This window comes from Lolium perenne, chromosome 2 (genome assembly GCF_019359855.2).
Source record: "Lolium perenne isolate Kyuss_39 chromosome 2, Kyuss_2.0, whole genome shotgun sequence".
NCBI classification, from domain to species: Eukaryota; Viridiplantae; Streptophyta; class Magnoliopsida; order Poales; family Poaceae; genus Lolium; species Lolium perenne.
In genome coordinates, this window is record NC_067245.2 from 53,195,374 (window position 1) to 53,207,323 (window position 11,950).

General features: G+C 47.2%; 2 long non-coding RNA genes across 2 annotated transcripts; both read left to right on the top strand.

Moving 5' to 3' along the window:
* Positions 1-4,838: 4,838 nt before the first annotated feature.
* On the top strand, positions 4,839-7,567 carry LOC127332624 (uncharacterized). Its single transcript, XR_011751595.1, has 4 exons — positions 4,839-4,973; positions 5,064-5,335; positions 5,980-6,065; positions 7,332-7,567. It is a non-coding gene; the product is annotated as an uncharacterized lncRNA (long non-coding RNA).
* A 2,304-nt stretch (positions 7,568-9,871) lies between these two features.
* LOC139836001 (uncharacterized) lies at positions 9,872-11,656 on the top strand. Its single transcript, XR_011751596.1, has 2 exons — positions 9,872-10,154; positions 11,421-11,656. It is a non-coding gene; the product is annotated as an uncharacterized lncRNA (long non-coding RNA).
* Positions 11,657-11,950: the final 294 nt, after the last annotated feature.

Below are 11,950 nucleotides of genomic sequence, written 5' to 3' on the forward strand. Positions count from 1 at the left end.
ATTCCACCTCCATCCAATATCACAAATATGTTTGGGAATTGGCTTAATGGAGCGAACAAAGCAGATAAAGTTAGGATTCACATCGGTGTTTTGGCTTTATGTTGGTCGATATGTAATTGCAGGAATAATATTATTAAAAAAAGATTCTACTAATTTTTTGCAGGTTATTCACACTATTGTACATTGGATTCAGCTCTGGCGCTTCTTACTCCCGGAGGACCAACAGGAGTTCATGGTTTCTGGATGCAACCGCCTTCAGATGGTTGTCTAGGATATTTCCTACAAGGCTACTTGGCGGCCTATTAAGAGATTAGAGGATGTTTAGACTGCTTAGCATGCTTCTTATTTTTAGATGATTGATCACTAGTAGAAACAAGGGCTTTCGTTTTTTGCCCCAGATGGCTTTTGCACCGGATTTGGCACGAACCGGTGCTAAAGGGGGTCATTAGCACCGGTTCGTGGGCAGCAGCCGGCCGAGGGACCTTTTGCACCGGTTCGTGTTACAAACCGGTGCAAATGATATATCTTTTGCACCGGTTCGTAACACAAACCGGTGCAAAAGGTTTGTCGCCAGGCACGTGTCAGCCGAGGAACCTTTTGCACCGGTTCGTGTTACAAACCGGTGCAAAAGATAGCTCATTTGCACCGGTTTGTAACACGAACCGGTGCAAAAGGTCCCCAGCCCTTATATCAGCTCACCTCCAACCAGCCAATTCACAACTTCACTTTTTCTAGGAGAAAGGTGTGTGTGTTGAGTGCTACCTTGCATTTCTTTGGCATGCACACAAGGTGCTCGATGAAATGTCTGAGAGAATGATGCCGCTTGATTTTACACAAAACAAAAATGAGATGAGGTGCCGGAGCGACACTTAAGCTTTCTCCTCTTTCTTTCCCTCCTCAATCAAGGTTAAACAACTTTATCCTTTCATTTGTACGGTGCTAATATCCACTATATATATATATATATTATGATGTTTTGTAATGGTTTTTTGATAAACTTAATTATTTGATGTAGATGAACCGGCGGCAATGGATGTACGTTGACAGACGTCTGCCCGAGTTCACTTCGGGCCTGAAAGAATTTTTCCGTGTGGCTGAGGAAAACCCACAGCGGATGGTTATATATGTTGTCCATGTGTTGATTGCCAGAACTTAAAGCAATACCCCTGAATGGCAAGTCATTCACTCCCACCTGCTTTGGAAAGGTTTCATGCCCAGCTATAATTGTTGGACCAAGCATGGAGAAAGAGGGGTTATGATGGAAGACGACGACGAAGAAGAAGAGGATGATGATATGTACCCTAACTACGGTGATACTGCAACAGGGCATGATGAAGATGAGGAGGCAGGTGGAGGTGATCAAGATGAAGAGGCATCAGTTGAGCCCGTTGATGATGATCTTCGTCGGGCCATCGCTGATGCACACAGAGATGCAGAAACTGAAAACGAGAAGCGAAAGTTAAAGGGCATGTTAGATGATCACAAAAAGAAGTTATACCCAAATTGCGAAGATGGCAACACAAAGCTCGGTGCCACACTGGAGTTGCTGCAATGGAAGGCAGAGGCTGGTATATGTGACAAGCCATTTGAGAAGTTACTGAAAATAATGAAGAGGAGGTTTCCAAAGGATAACGAATTGCCTGACAGTACGTACGAAGCAAAGAAGGTTCTCTGCCCTCTAGGATTAGAGGTGCTGAAGATACATGCATGCATTAATGACTGCATCCTCTACCGCCTTGAGTACGAAAATTTGGAAAAATGTCCGGTATGCAATGCACTACGGTATAAGATCAGGCGAGATGACCCTGGTGATGTTGAGGGCGAGCCCCCTAGGAAGAGGGTTCCTGCCAAGGTTATGTGGTATGCTCCTATAATACCACGGTTGAAACGTCTGTTCAGAAATAAAGAGCATGCCAGGTTGTTGCGATGGCACAAAGAAGACCGTAAGAAAGACGAGAAGCTGAGACACCCCGCTGATGGGTCGCAGTGGAGGAAAATCGATAGAGAGTTTCCGGACTTTGCAGAAGACGCGAGGAACTTAAGGTTTGGTCTAAGTACAGATGGAATGAATCCTTTTGGGGAGCAGAGCTGCGATCATAGCACTGGCCCGTAACTCTATGTATCTATAACCTTCCGCCTTGGTTGTGCATGAAGCGGAAGTTCATTATGATGCCAGTGCTCATCCAAGGCCCAAAGCAACCCGGCAACGACATTGATGTTTACCTACGGCCATTATTTGAAGAACTCTTACAGTTGTGGAGCAAACCAGGTGTTCTTGCATGGGATGAGTACAAACAGGAGTCATTCAACCTACGAGCGTTGCTTTTCGTGACCATCAATGATTGGCCTGCTCTTAGTAACCTTTCAGGACAGACAAACAAGGGATACAATGCATGCACGCACTGCTTAGATGAGACCGAAGGTGCTTATTTGAAGAAATGTAAGAAGGTTGTGTACCTGGGGCATCGTCGATTTCTTCCAAAGAGGCACCCCATCAGAAAGAAAGGCAATCATTTCGGAGGTGAGGCAGATCACCGGAGAAGCTTTGAACTCCGTACTGGTGATGCTTTACTTGATATGGTCAAGGACATAAAAGTAATATTTGGAAAGGGTCCTGGCGGCCAATCTGTTCCCAAAAAAAAGGCTTTGAAGAAAAAATCTGTTCCCAAAGAGGTTGTTACCGGACACGCACCCATGTGGAAGAAAAAATCTATATTTTGGGATCTACCCTATTGGAAAGTCCTAGAGGTCCGCTCTTCAATCGACGTGATGCATGTGACGAAGAATCTTTGCGTGAACCTGCTAGGCTTCTTAGGCGTGTATGGGCAGACAAAAGATACACCAGAAGCAAGGGAGGACCAGTATCGTATGAAAGTCCCAAAGAACAAGCAAGAACAGGATTACAAGACGGATACAGGGAGTCGCTTAAGTCCTGGCAGCTACGCTCTTACCAAAGCAGAGAAGGATATCTTTTTTGAAGTCCTTTACAGTATCAAGGTCCCGTCTGGCTTCTCCTCCAATATAAAGGGAATTATAAATATGGAGAAGAAAACATTCCAGAACCTGAAGTCGCATGACTGCCACATTATTATGACGCAGTGCTTCGGTTGCACCGAGGGGGCTTCTGGGAAAATGTTCGAATACCCATTGTGAAGCTATGTGCATTCCTTAATGCGATATCTCAGAAGGTAATCGATCCAGCTAGTCTTCCAAGGTTACAGAAGGATGTGGTGCAATGTCTTGTTAGCTTTGAGTTGGTGTTTCCACCATCTTTCTTCAATGTTATGACACATCTCCTGGTTCACCTTGTCGAAGAGATTGCCATCCTCGGTCCTGTCTTTCTACACAATATGTTCCCCTTCGAGAGGTTCATGGGGGTCTTAAAGAAATATGTTCATAACCGTGCTAGGCCAGAAGGAAGCATCTCCAAGGGCTATGGAACAGAGGAGGTCATCGAGTTCTGTGTTGACTTTATTCCTGACCTTAAGTCGATTGGTGTTCCTGAATCGCGACATGAGGGGCGACTAAGTGGAAAAGGCACGCTAGGAAGGAAATCAATGATATGTAGGGACGGCATTTCTTTCACTCAAGCACACTACACAGTTCTACAAAGTTCCACCTTGGTGGCCCCGTATATCACTGATCACAAGAATATTGTACGCTCCGAATATCCGGGGCAGTCTGAAGAATGGATTACACATAAACATATGCAGACATTCGGCGGTTGGCTCCGAACACATCTCATGAATAACAACGCCATTGATGATCAATTGTACTTGTTGGCCGGGTCACCATCTTCGACTATACTGACTTTCCAGGGGTACGAGATAAATGGAAATACCTTCTACACGTTCGCCCAAGATAAAAAGAGCACCAACCAAAACAGTGGTGTCCGCATTGATGCAACAAACACTAACAGTGGGGAAAAGGACACATATTATGGTTACATAGAGGAGATATGGGAACTTGACTATGGACCTTATTTTAAGATCCCTTTGTTTCGGTGCAAATGGTTCAAGCTTGATGGAAAAGGGGTAAAGGTAGACCAGCTGTACGGAATAACAACAGTGGATCTCTGTAACGGCCCAGGAACATACCCCTAATAGAATTGCTTGTTCTTTTTCTTTTATGCATCATGGCATCTTGCATCATATCATCCACAAGATTTTATCAAATAGAAATCATTTTAAATAAAAACTATTTTGAGTTTCTCCCTCTCATATGGTTTATTTAATAAACCTCCTCTATGTCTTTTTCTTTAACAAAACCTTAACACCAAAACTATCTAATAAATAAAACTATTTTTAAATGTTTTTAAGATAAAACTTTATTTGTTTTGCTCTGTTTTCAAAAGATGTTTCAAACCAGTTTTCAAATCAGCAAAAGGTTTTCAAAATAAAACTCTAAACCCTAACCAGGCCTCCCTCTCCACTTGCCTTTTTCTTTTCCCCCCGGAGAGGCCCAGTGCCAGCCCAGCCCGAGCAAGCCCCTTTCTCTCCTTCCTTCCTTCCGGCCCAGCCCACCCCGAGGCGAATCGGTACTCCCTTTTCTTTTCTCTCTGTCGTCTTCCCCAGCTGGTCACGCGGGAGGCGTGCTCCATCCCGTGGTCCTCCCCCCTCTCAACCACCTGCTCCTCCCTCCCCTCTTAAATCCCATCCGCGCAGAAGCAAACCCTAGCCTTCCCCTCTTCCTCCCCTCGGCGCCGCCAACCCTCTTCTCCTTTTCTCTTTCTCTGTGAGCACCACCGTGAGCTCCTCCACGGTGTTTCGTCGTCTCCGGCCTCCCCGCGCCAAGCCAACGCCACCGTTCGACGCGCCTCGTCCTCCTCTTCAACCTAGTGCAAGGAATCGAGCCGGCATCCAGTAAATCGAGCGTAGTTCGCCGTTCCCTTCTCCGTCTCTGGCGCGGTTTCTCGCCGATTCCGGCCGCCACGCTCTTCCCCGGCCTCCGGCGACCGCACCGTAAGCTCGCTGGTGAAGTCCTCGTTCTCCTGAGCCTCTTCCCGCTCTTCCTCCCTCTCTGGAACATCGCCCCCCTTGGTGACCGTCGTCGTTTCGCCGCAGGTGTCGACGCCGGCGAGCTCTCCGGCGACCGCCGTCAACGGCACCGCCTCCTCCTGACCCGCGCCGGCGAGGCCCACCCGGCGCACACCCGCACGCATCCGGGGAGGCCCTGCAACGCCGCTCTTTTCGTCGCCGCCCGCGGTGACCGCCCACTTCTGGAACGCGCTCCGCGTCGAACACCTCATGGGCGTGCGCGCATGGTTCGCCAGCGTGGCATCCACGTCGACCCCCTTGGCCCCACCTGTCAGCGTCCGAGGCTAGGCCCTCCTCTGGTGAGAAAACCCTCCAGATCCGATCGGATCTGGTCTTTTTCGTTCAAGCCCTGCAGCTTTCTTTCCATCAACCCGCAGTCCTTGCCTGTGACAGTTTCCAACAAAACCCCCTAGATCTCCTGGGAACTAACCCGCAGTCCTTCTCCTGTCAGTATTTTCGTTCGGGTCCTTTTTCCTAATTAAATTAATCTTGTTTTTCTATTTTAACTAATAAAAACTAATCTGCTAATAACTTTTAATTGGTAACTCAAAATGAAAAGTGTTGTATATCAATTTTGATCAGAAAAATATGATGAACATGAATATGCCATCCATGCTTGCTGTTGCACCATGCATCATAAAATTTCGTGGTAGTTTGCATTATCACCTAATATGTAACATATGGAATATGTGGGATATTATATATTTGTTGTCCCGGTTCCATTTAAACTTGAAGTAGCTCACTCTTGCCATGCTATGCCATGCTAACCAACATTTAAATTTGCCGGTAGAAATGCAACTCCAACCTAATTGCTTGTCCGGGATTCCGATCTCGCTTAATTGGATAAGTTGCATCGCATCATATTCGCCATGTCATGCATATCATCTTGATCATGCCGATTCTTCTTTCGTAGTAGTAAGATTGCATACGTTGTGTGTTCCAGCATTTGCTTCTTCCCGGATAGGATCACGAAGTGGTGATGTGAGATACGACGAGTGCTCCGACAAGTTCTTCTGCAGCTTTTCACAGGCGAGCCCACCCCTTCACCTATTTTACTTTTACATGCTCTTTTGATCTATTGCTATCCTTATGTTGCGATTCTGTTGTGTCACGTGTCCTATCCACCTGTTACCTATATGTCCGAGATACACCTCCTCGCCCTACCTATTGTTTGTTGTTTGCCAGCTTTGCGAGTCGTAGGCGTGTTTAGGCTCTGTTGTTTATCTCGATCTGGTATCGGGATATGTTGGGTTGTTGGGAGGTTTTCACATGATATATCATTTGTTGGAGATACACATGCTTTAATTTAATTGTTAACAACTAAAATTGTAAGCAGAGGCATCTGTGAGCCCCTTTGCGAAAGCATCGGAACTTTGACTTGCTAATGTCCCCTAGGACCCGAGTTCTTGTTATCTGTTCCGAGATTGAGCGCTCTACCCGTACGTGGGGGAATGGGACCCCCATCACCCACTACCTTTCCTCGAGTCTGTTTATTGGGAGCCACAACCTTGGTTTTATTTGCTCATATGCACGATGCACGATTTACTTCTGTTGCCTTCGGGTGTTTATATTCTGTTCTGTACTCATATCGTGGAACGATTAGCGAAAGCAGGTTGTTCACACTTAGCTTAGCCGTTGGCACAAACCTCTGGGTCCGTATCGGAGTACGGCCGAACTTCGTCACGGGTAGCTTAGTGGGGTGGCTCCCATTAAACTTTCTCTTGCATTGGGAACGGTCTTGATGTGAGACTCCACCTGTAGTAAGTGGGTTCGAGCATGCGTATGGTTACATTTGGGCAACCCCTGCAGGGTGTACATCTTATCGATAAGCCGTGTCCGCGGTTATGGACGACTTGGAATTGTATGGCTTGATCATAGGACAACTTACACCTTATACTTGTTGTTAATAATCTGATAATAACTTGTGTAGTAATATAGCATTACCACAACCGATACCTAATAAAATTTGTCCACCGTTGAGTGCCTTTTACATTGCCTCTTCGCTTTGTTGAAGGGGATATGTGTAATCGGCTGGGTTATGTTTGTGTAGTATTTATCTGTTACCTTGTGCGCTCTCTTATCTTCTCTGAGTAGACGGATGTTGTAGCGTGTCTCTATTGGATAGTAGCTTTGCTGCCGCTAAACCCCACATATAGCCGGGTGAAGTTTATACCGCCCACCAGCGAGCATAGCTGGTCTTGTCTCGCAAGTACGTGCCAATGGTACTTACCCTCGCCTTCCTTTCTTTTTGTCTCCTCCCCCTTTTGTCGGCAACCGATGGCCCGACTTCGACAGGTACGAGATGACGACGTTAGCAAGGTTACCCTTCCGGCTTGGCCTGGGCAGGGTTATGGACGCCACTGGTTATCTTCAGGACTCTTAGTCCAATTTGTATCTTGTCCGTACTCGGACGTATTTGATCTTCTGTATGATTTGGATCTTTGTATTGTATATTTGTATCTTGACTCGTTGGAGTCGTTGTTGTAATATATGTATCTTGTGGGCTCTATTGTAATCCTGTTGTAATGTTACCGCTCGTGTTAATTCCTCTGGCATCACGTGTGTGATTCGTCGCGCACGTCGTGTCGGAGGGCGTCTCTGGATCGATATCGTGCGGATTTCGGCGGGTTCGCTGGAATCCTCATGGTACCGGTTCCGGGGCGTCACAAGTTGGTATCAGAGCTCAGGTTGACGGTACCCCACTAGTCCAGCCTGTAGGATAACCTTGCCAACGGACGTTGTTGTGTCTAGTGTCAAAACTATTTTCTGAAAATTCGTTGGATAGATCTGATTAGCTCTATTTTTCTCCTTGTGCCATTCTTGCTCCTCTTATCCTTACGAGTTTTGAATCTCCTCTTATCTGTTTCTCCGAGTCTTAGGTCTCTACGTGGGTTGGACGATCTTTACCTTTCACCTATTAGTTCTGATCTTCGGAGGTCCCGACGCAAATGCATCATCAACATCAGAACCACGACTTCTTGTTAGTGGTGTCGCCGATTTACGTGGAGCAAGAACTCTTGTTAGTGGTGTCGAGGAGATCGACACGTCGCCAGAAGATCCGATAGTCCACCTCTCTCCCCCGTACCTGGATGTGGAACCTCGGGGCGAGGTTCCTTGTTAGTGGTGTCGATTGTAACGGCCCAGGAACATACCCCTAATAGAATTGCTTGTTCTTTTTCTTTTATGCATCATGGCATCTTGCATCATATCATCCACAAGATTTTATCAAATAGAAATCATTTTAAATAAAAACTATTTTGAGTTTCTCCCTCTCATATGGTTTATTTAATAAACCTCCTCTATGTCTTTTTCTTTAACAAAACCTTAACACCAAAACTATCTAATAAATAAAACTATTTTTAAATGTTTTTAAGATAAAACTTTATTTGTTTTGCTCTGTTTTCAAAAGATGTTTCAAACCAGTTTTCAAATCAGCAAAAGGTTTTCAAAATAAAACTCTAAACCCTAACCAGGCCTCCCTCTCCACTTGCCTTTTTCTTTTCCCCCCGGAGAGGCCCAGTGCCAGCCCAGCCCGAGCAAGCCCCTTTCTCTCCTTCCTTCCTTCCGGCCCAGCCCACCCCGAGGCGAATCGGTACTCCCTTTTCTTTTCTCTCTGTCGTCTTCCCCAGCTGGTCACGCGGGAGGCGTGCTCCATCCCGTGGTCCTCCCCCCTCTCAACCACCTGCTCCTCCCTCCCCTCTTAAATCCCATCCGCGCAGAAGCAAACCCTAGCCTTCCCCTCTTCCTCCCCTCGGCGCCGCCAACCCTCTTCTCCTTTTCTCTTTCTCTGTGAGCACCACCGTGAGCTCCTCCACGGTGTTTCGTCGTCTCCGGCCTCCCCGCGCCAAGCCAACGCCACCGTTCGACGCGCCTCGTCCTCCTCTTCAACCTAGTGCAAGGAATCGAGCCGGCATCCAGTAAATCGAGCGTAGTTCGCCGTTCCCTTCTCCGTCTCTGGCGCGGTTTCTCGCCGATTCCGGCCGCCACGCTCTTCCCCGGCCTCCGGCGACCGCACCGTAAGCTCGCTGGTGAAGTCCTCGTTCTCCTGAGCCTCTTCCCGCTCTTCCTCCCTCTCTGGAACATCGCCCCCCTTGGTGACCGTCGTCGTTTCGCCGCAGGTGTCGACGCCGGCGAGCTCTCCGGCGACCGCCGTCAACGGCACCGCCTCCTCCGACCCGCGCCGGCGAGGCCCACCCGGCGCACACCCGCCCGCATCCGGGGAGGCCCAGCAACGCCGCTCACTACGTCGCCGCCCGTGGTGACCGCCCACGTCGGGAACGCGCTCCGCGTCGAACACCACCTGGGCGTGCGCGCATGGTTCGCCGAGCGTGGCATCCACGTCGACCCCCTTGGCCCCACCCGTCGGCGTCCGAGGCTAGGCCCTCCTCCGGTGAGAAACCCTCCAGATCCGATCGGATCTGGTCTTTTTCGTTCAAGCCCTGCAGCTTTCTTTTCATCAACCCGCAGTCCTTGCACGTGACAGTTTCCAACAAAACCCCTAGATCTCCTGGGAACTAACCCGCAGTCCTTCTCCTGTCAGTATTTTCGTTCGGGTCCTTTTTCCTAATTAAATTAATCTTGTTTTTCTATTTTAACTAATAAAAACTAATCTGCTAATAACTTTTAATTGGTAACTCAAAATGAAAAGTGTTGTATATCAATTTTGATCAGAAAAATATGATGAACATGAATATGCCATCCATGCTTGCTGTTGCACCATGCATCATAAAATTTCGTGGTAGTTTGCATTATCACCTAATATGTAACATATGGAATATGTGGGATATTATATATTTGTTGTCCCGGTTCCATTTAAACTTGAAGTAGCTCACTCTTGCCATGCTATGCCATGCTAACCAACATTTAAATTTGCCGGTAGAAATGCAACTCCAACCTAATTGCTTGTCCGGGATTCCGATCTCGCTTAATTGGATAAGTTGCATCGCATCATATTCGCCATGTCATGCATATCATCTTGATCATGCCGATTCTTCTTTCGTAGTAGTAAGATTGCATACGTTGTGTGTTCCAGCATTTGCTTCTTCCCGGATAGGATCACGAAGTGGTGATGTGAGATACGACGAGTGCTCCGACAAGTTCTTCTGCAGCTTTTCACAGGCGAGCCCACCCCTTCACCTATTTTACTTTTACATGCTCTTTTGATCTATTGCTATCCTTATGTTGCGATTCTGTTGTGTCACGTGTCCTATCCACCTGTTACCTATATGTCCGAGATACACCTCCTCGCCCTACCTATTGTTTGTTGTTTGCCAGCTTTGCGAGTCGTAGGCGTGTTTAGGCTCTGTTGTTTATCTCGATCTGGTATCGGGATATGTTGGGTTGTTGGGAGGTTTTCACATGATATATCATTTGTTGGAGATACACATGCTTTAATTTAATTGTTAACAACTAAAATTGTAAGCAGAGGCATCTGTGAGCCCCTTTGCGAAAGCATCGGAACTTTGACTTGCTAATGTCCCCTAGGACCCGAGTTCTTGTTATCTGTTCCGAGATTGAGCGCTCTACCCGTACGTGGGGGAATGGGACCCCCATCACCCACTACCTTTCCTCGAGTCTGTTTATTGGGAGCCACAACCTTGGTTTTATTTGCTCATATGCACGATGCACGATTTACTTCTGTTGCCTTCGGGTGTTTATATTCTGTTCTGTACTCATATCGTGGAACGATTAGCGAAAGCAGGTTGTTCACACTTAGCTTAGCCGTTGGCACAAACCTCTGGGTCCGTATCGGAGTACGGCCGAACTTCGTCACGGGTAGCTTAGTGGGGTGGCTCCCATTAAACTTTCTCTTGCATTGGGAACGGTCTTGATGTGAGACTCCACCTGTAGTAAGTGGGTTCGAGCATGCGTATGGTTACATTTGGGCAACCCCTGCAGGGTGTACATCTTATCGATAAGCCGTGTCCGCGGTTATGGACGACTTGGAATTGTATGGCTTGATCATAGGACAACTTACACCTTATACTTGTTGTTAATAATCTGATAATAACTTGTGTAGTAATATAGCATTACCACAACCGATACCTAATAAAATTTGTCCACCGTTGAGTGCCTTTTACATTGCCTCTTCGCTTTGTTGAAGGGGATATGTGTAATCGGCTGGGTTATGTTTGTGTAGTATTTATCTGTTACCTTGTGCGCTCTCTTATCTTCTCTGAGTAGACGGATGTTGTAGCGTGTCTCTATTGGATAGTAGCTTTGCTGCCGCTAAACCCCACATATAGCCGGGTGAAGTTTATACCGCCCACCAGCGAGCATAGCTGGTCTTGTCTCGCAAGTACGTGCCAATGGTACTTACCCTCGCCTTCCTTTCTTTTTGTCTCCTCCCCCTTTTGTCGGCAACCGATGGCCCGACTTCGACAGGTACGAGATGACGACGTTAGCAAGGTTACCCTTCCGGCTTGGCCTGGGCAGGGTTATGGACGCCACTGGTTATCTTCAGGACTCTTAGTCCAATTTGTATCTTGTCCGTACTCGGACGTATTTGATCTTCTGTATGATTTGGATCTTTGTATTGTATATTTGTATCTTGACTCGTTGGAGTCGTTGTTGTAATATATGTATCTTGTGGGCTCTATTGTAATCCTGTTGTAATGTTACCGCTCGTGTTAATTCCTCTGGCATCACGTGTGTGATTCGTCGCGCACGTCGTGTCGGAGGGCGTCTCTGGATCGATATCGTGCGGATTTCGGCGGGTTCGCTGGAATCCTCATGGTACCGGTTCCGGGGCGTCACAATCTCAACAATCTTGGTTACAGAGACGAACCATTCGTCCTAGCCAATGATGTGGCTCAGGTTTTCTATGTGAAGGACATGTCCTCCAGACCGAAGAAAAGAAAACATAAGGAAACGAGCTCATCCGATGAGCCAAAGCGTCACATAGTTCTTTCAGG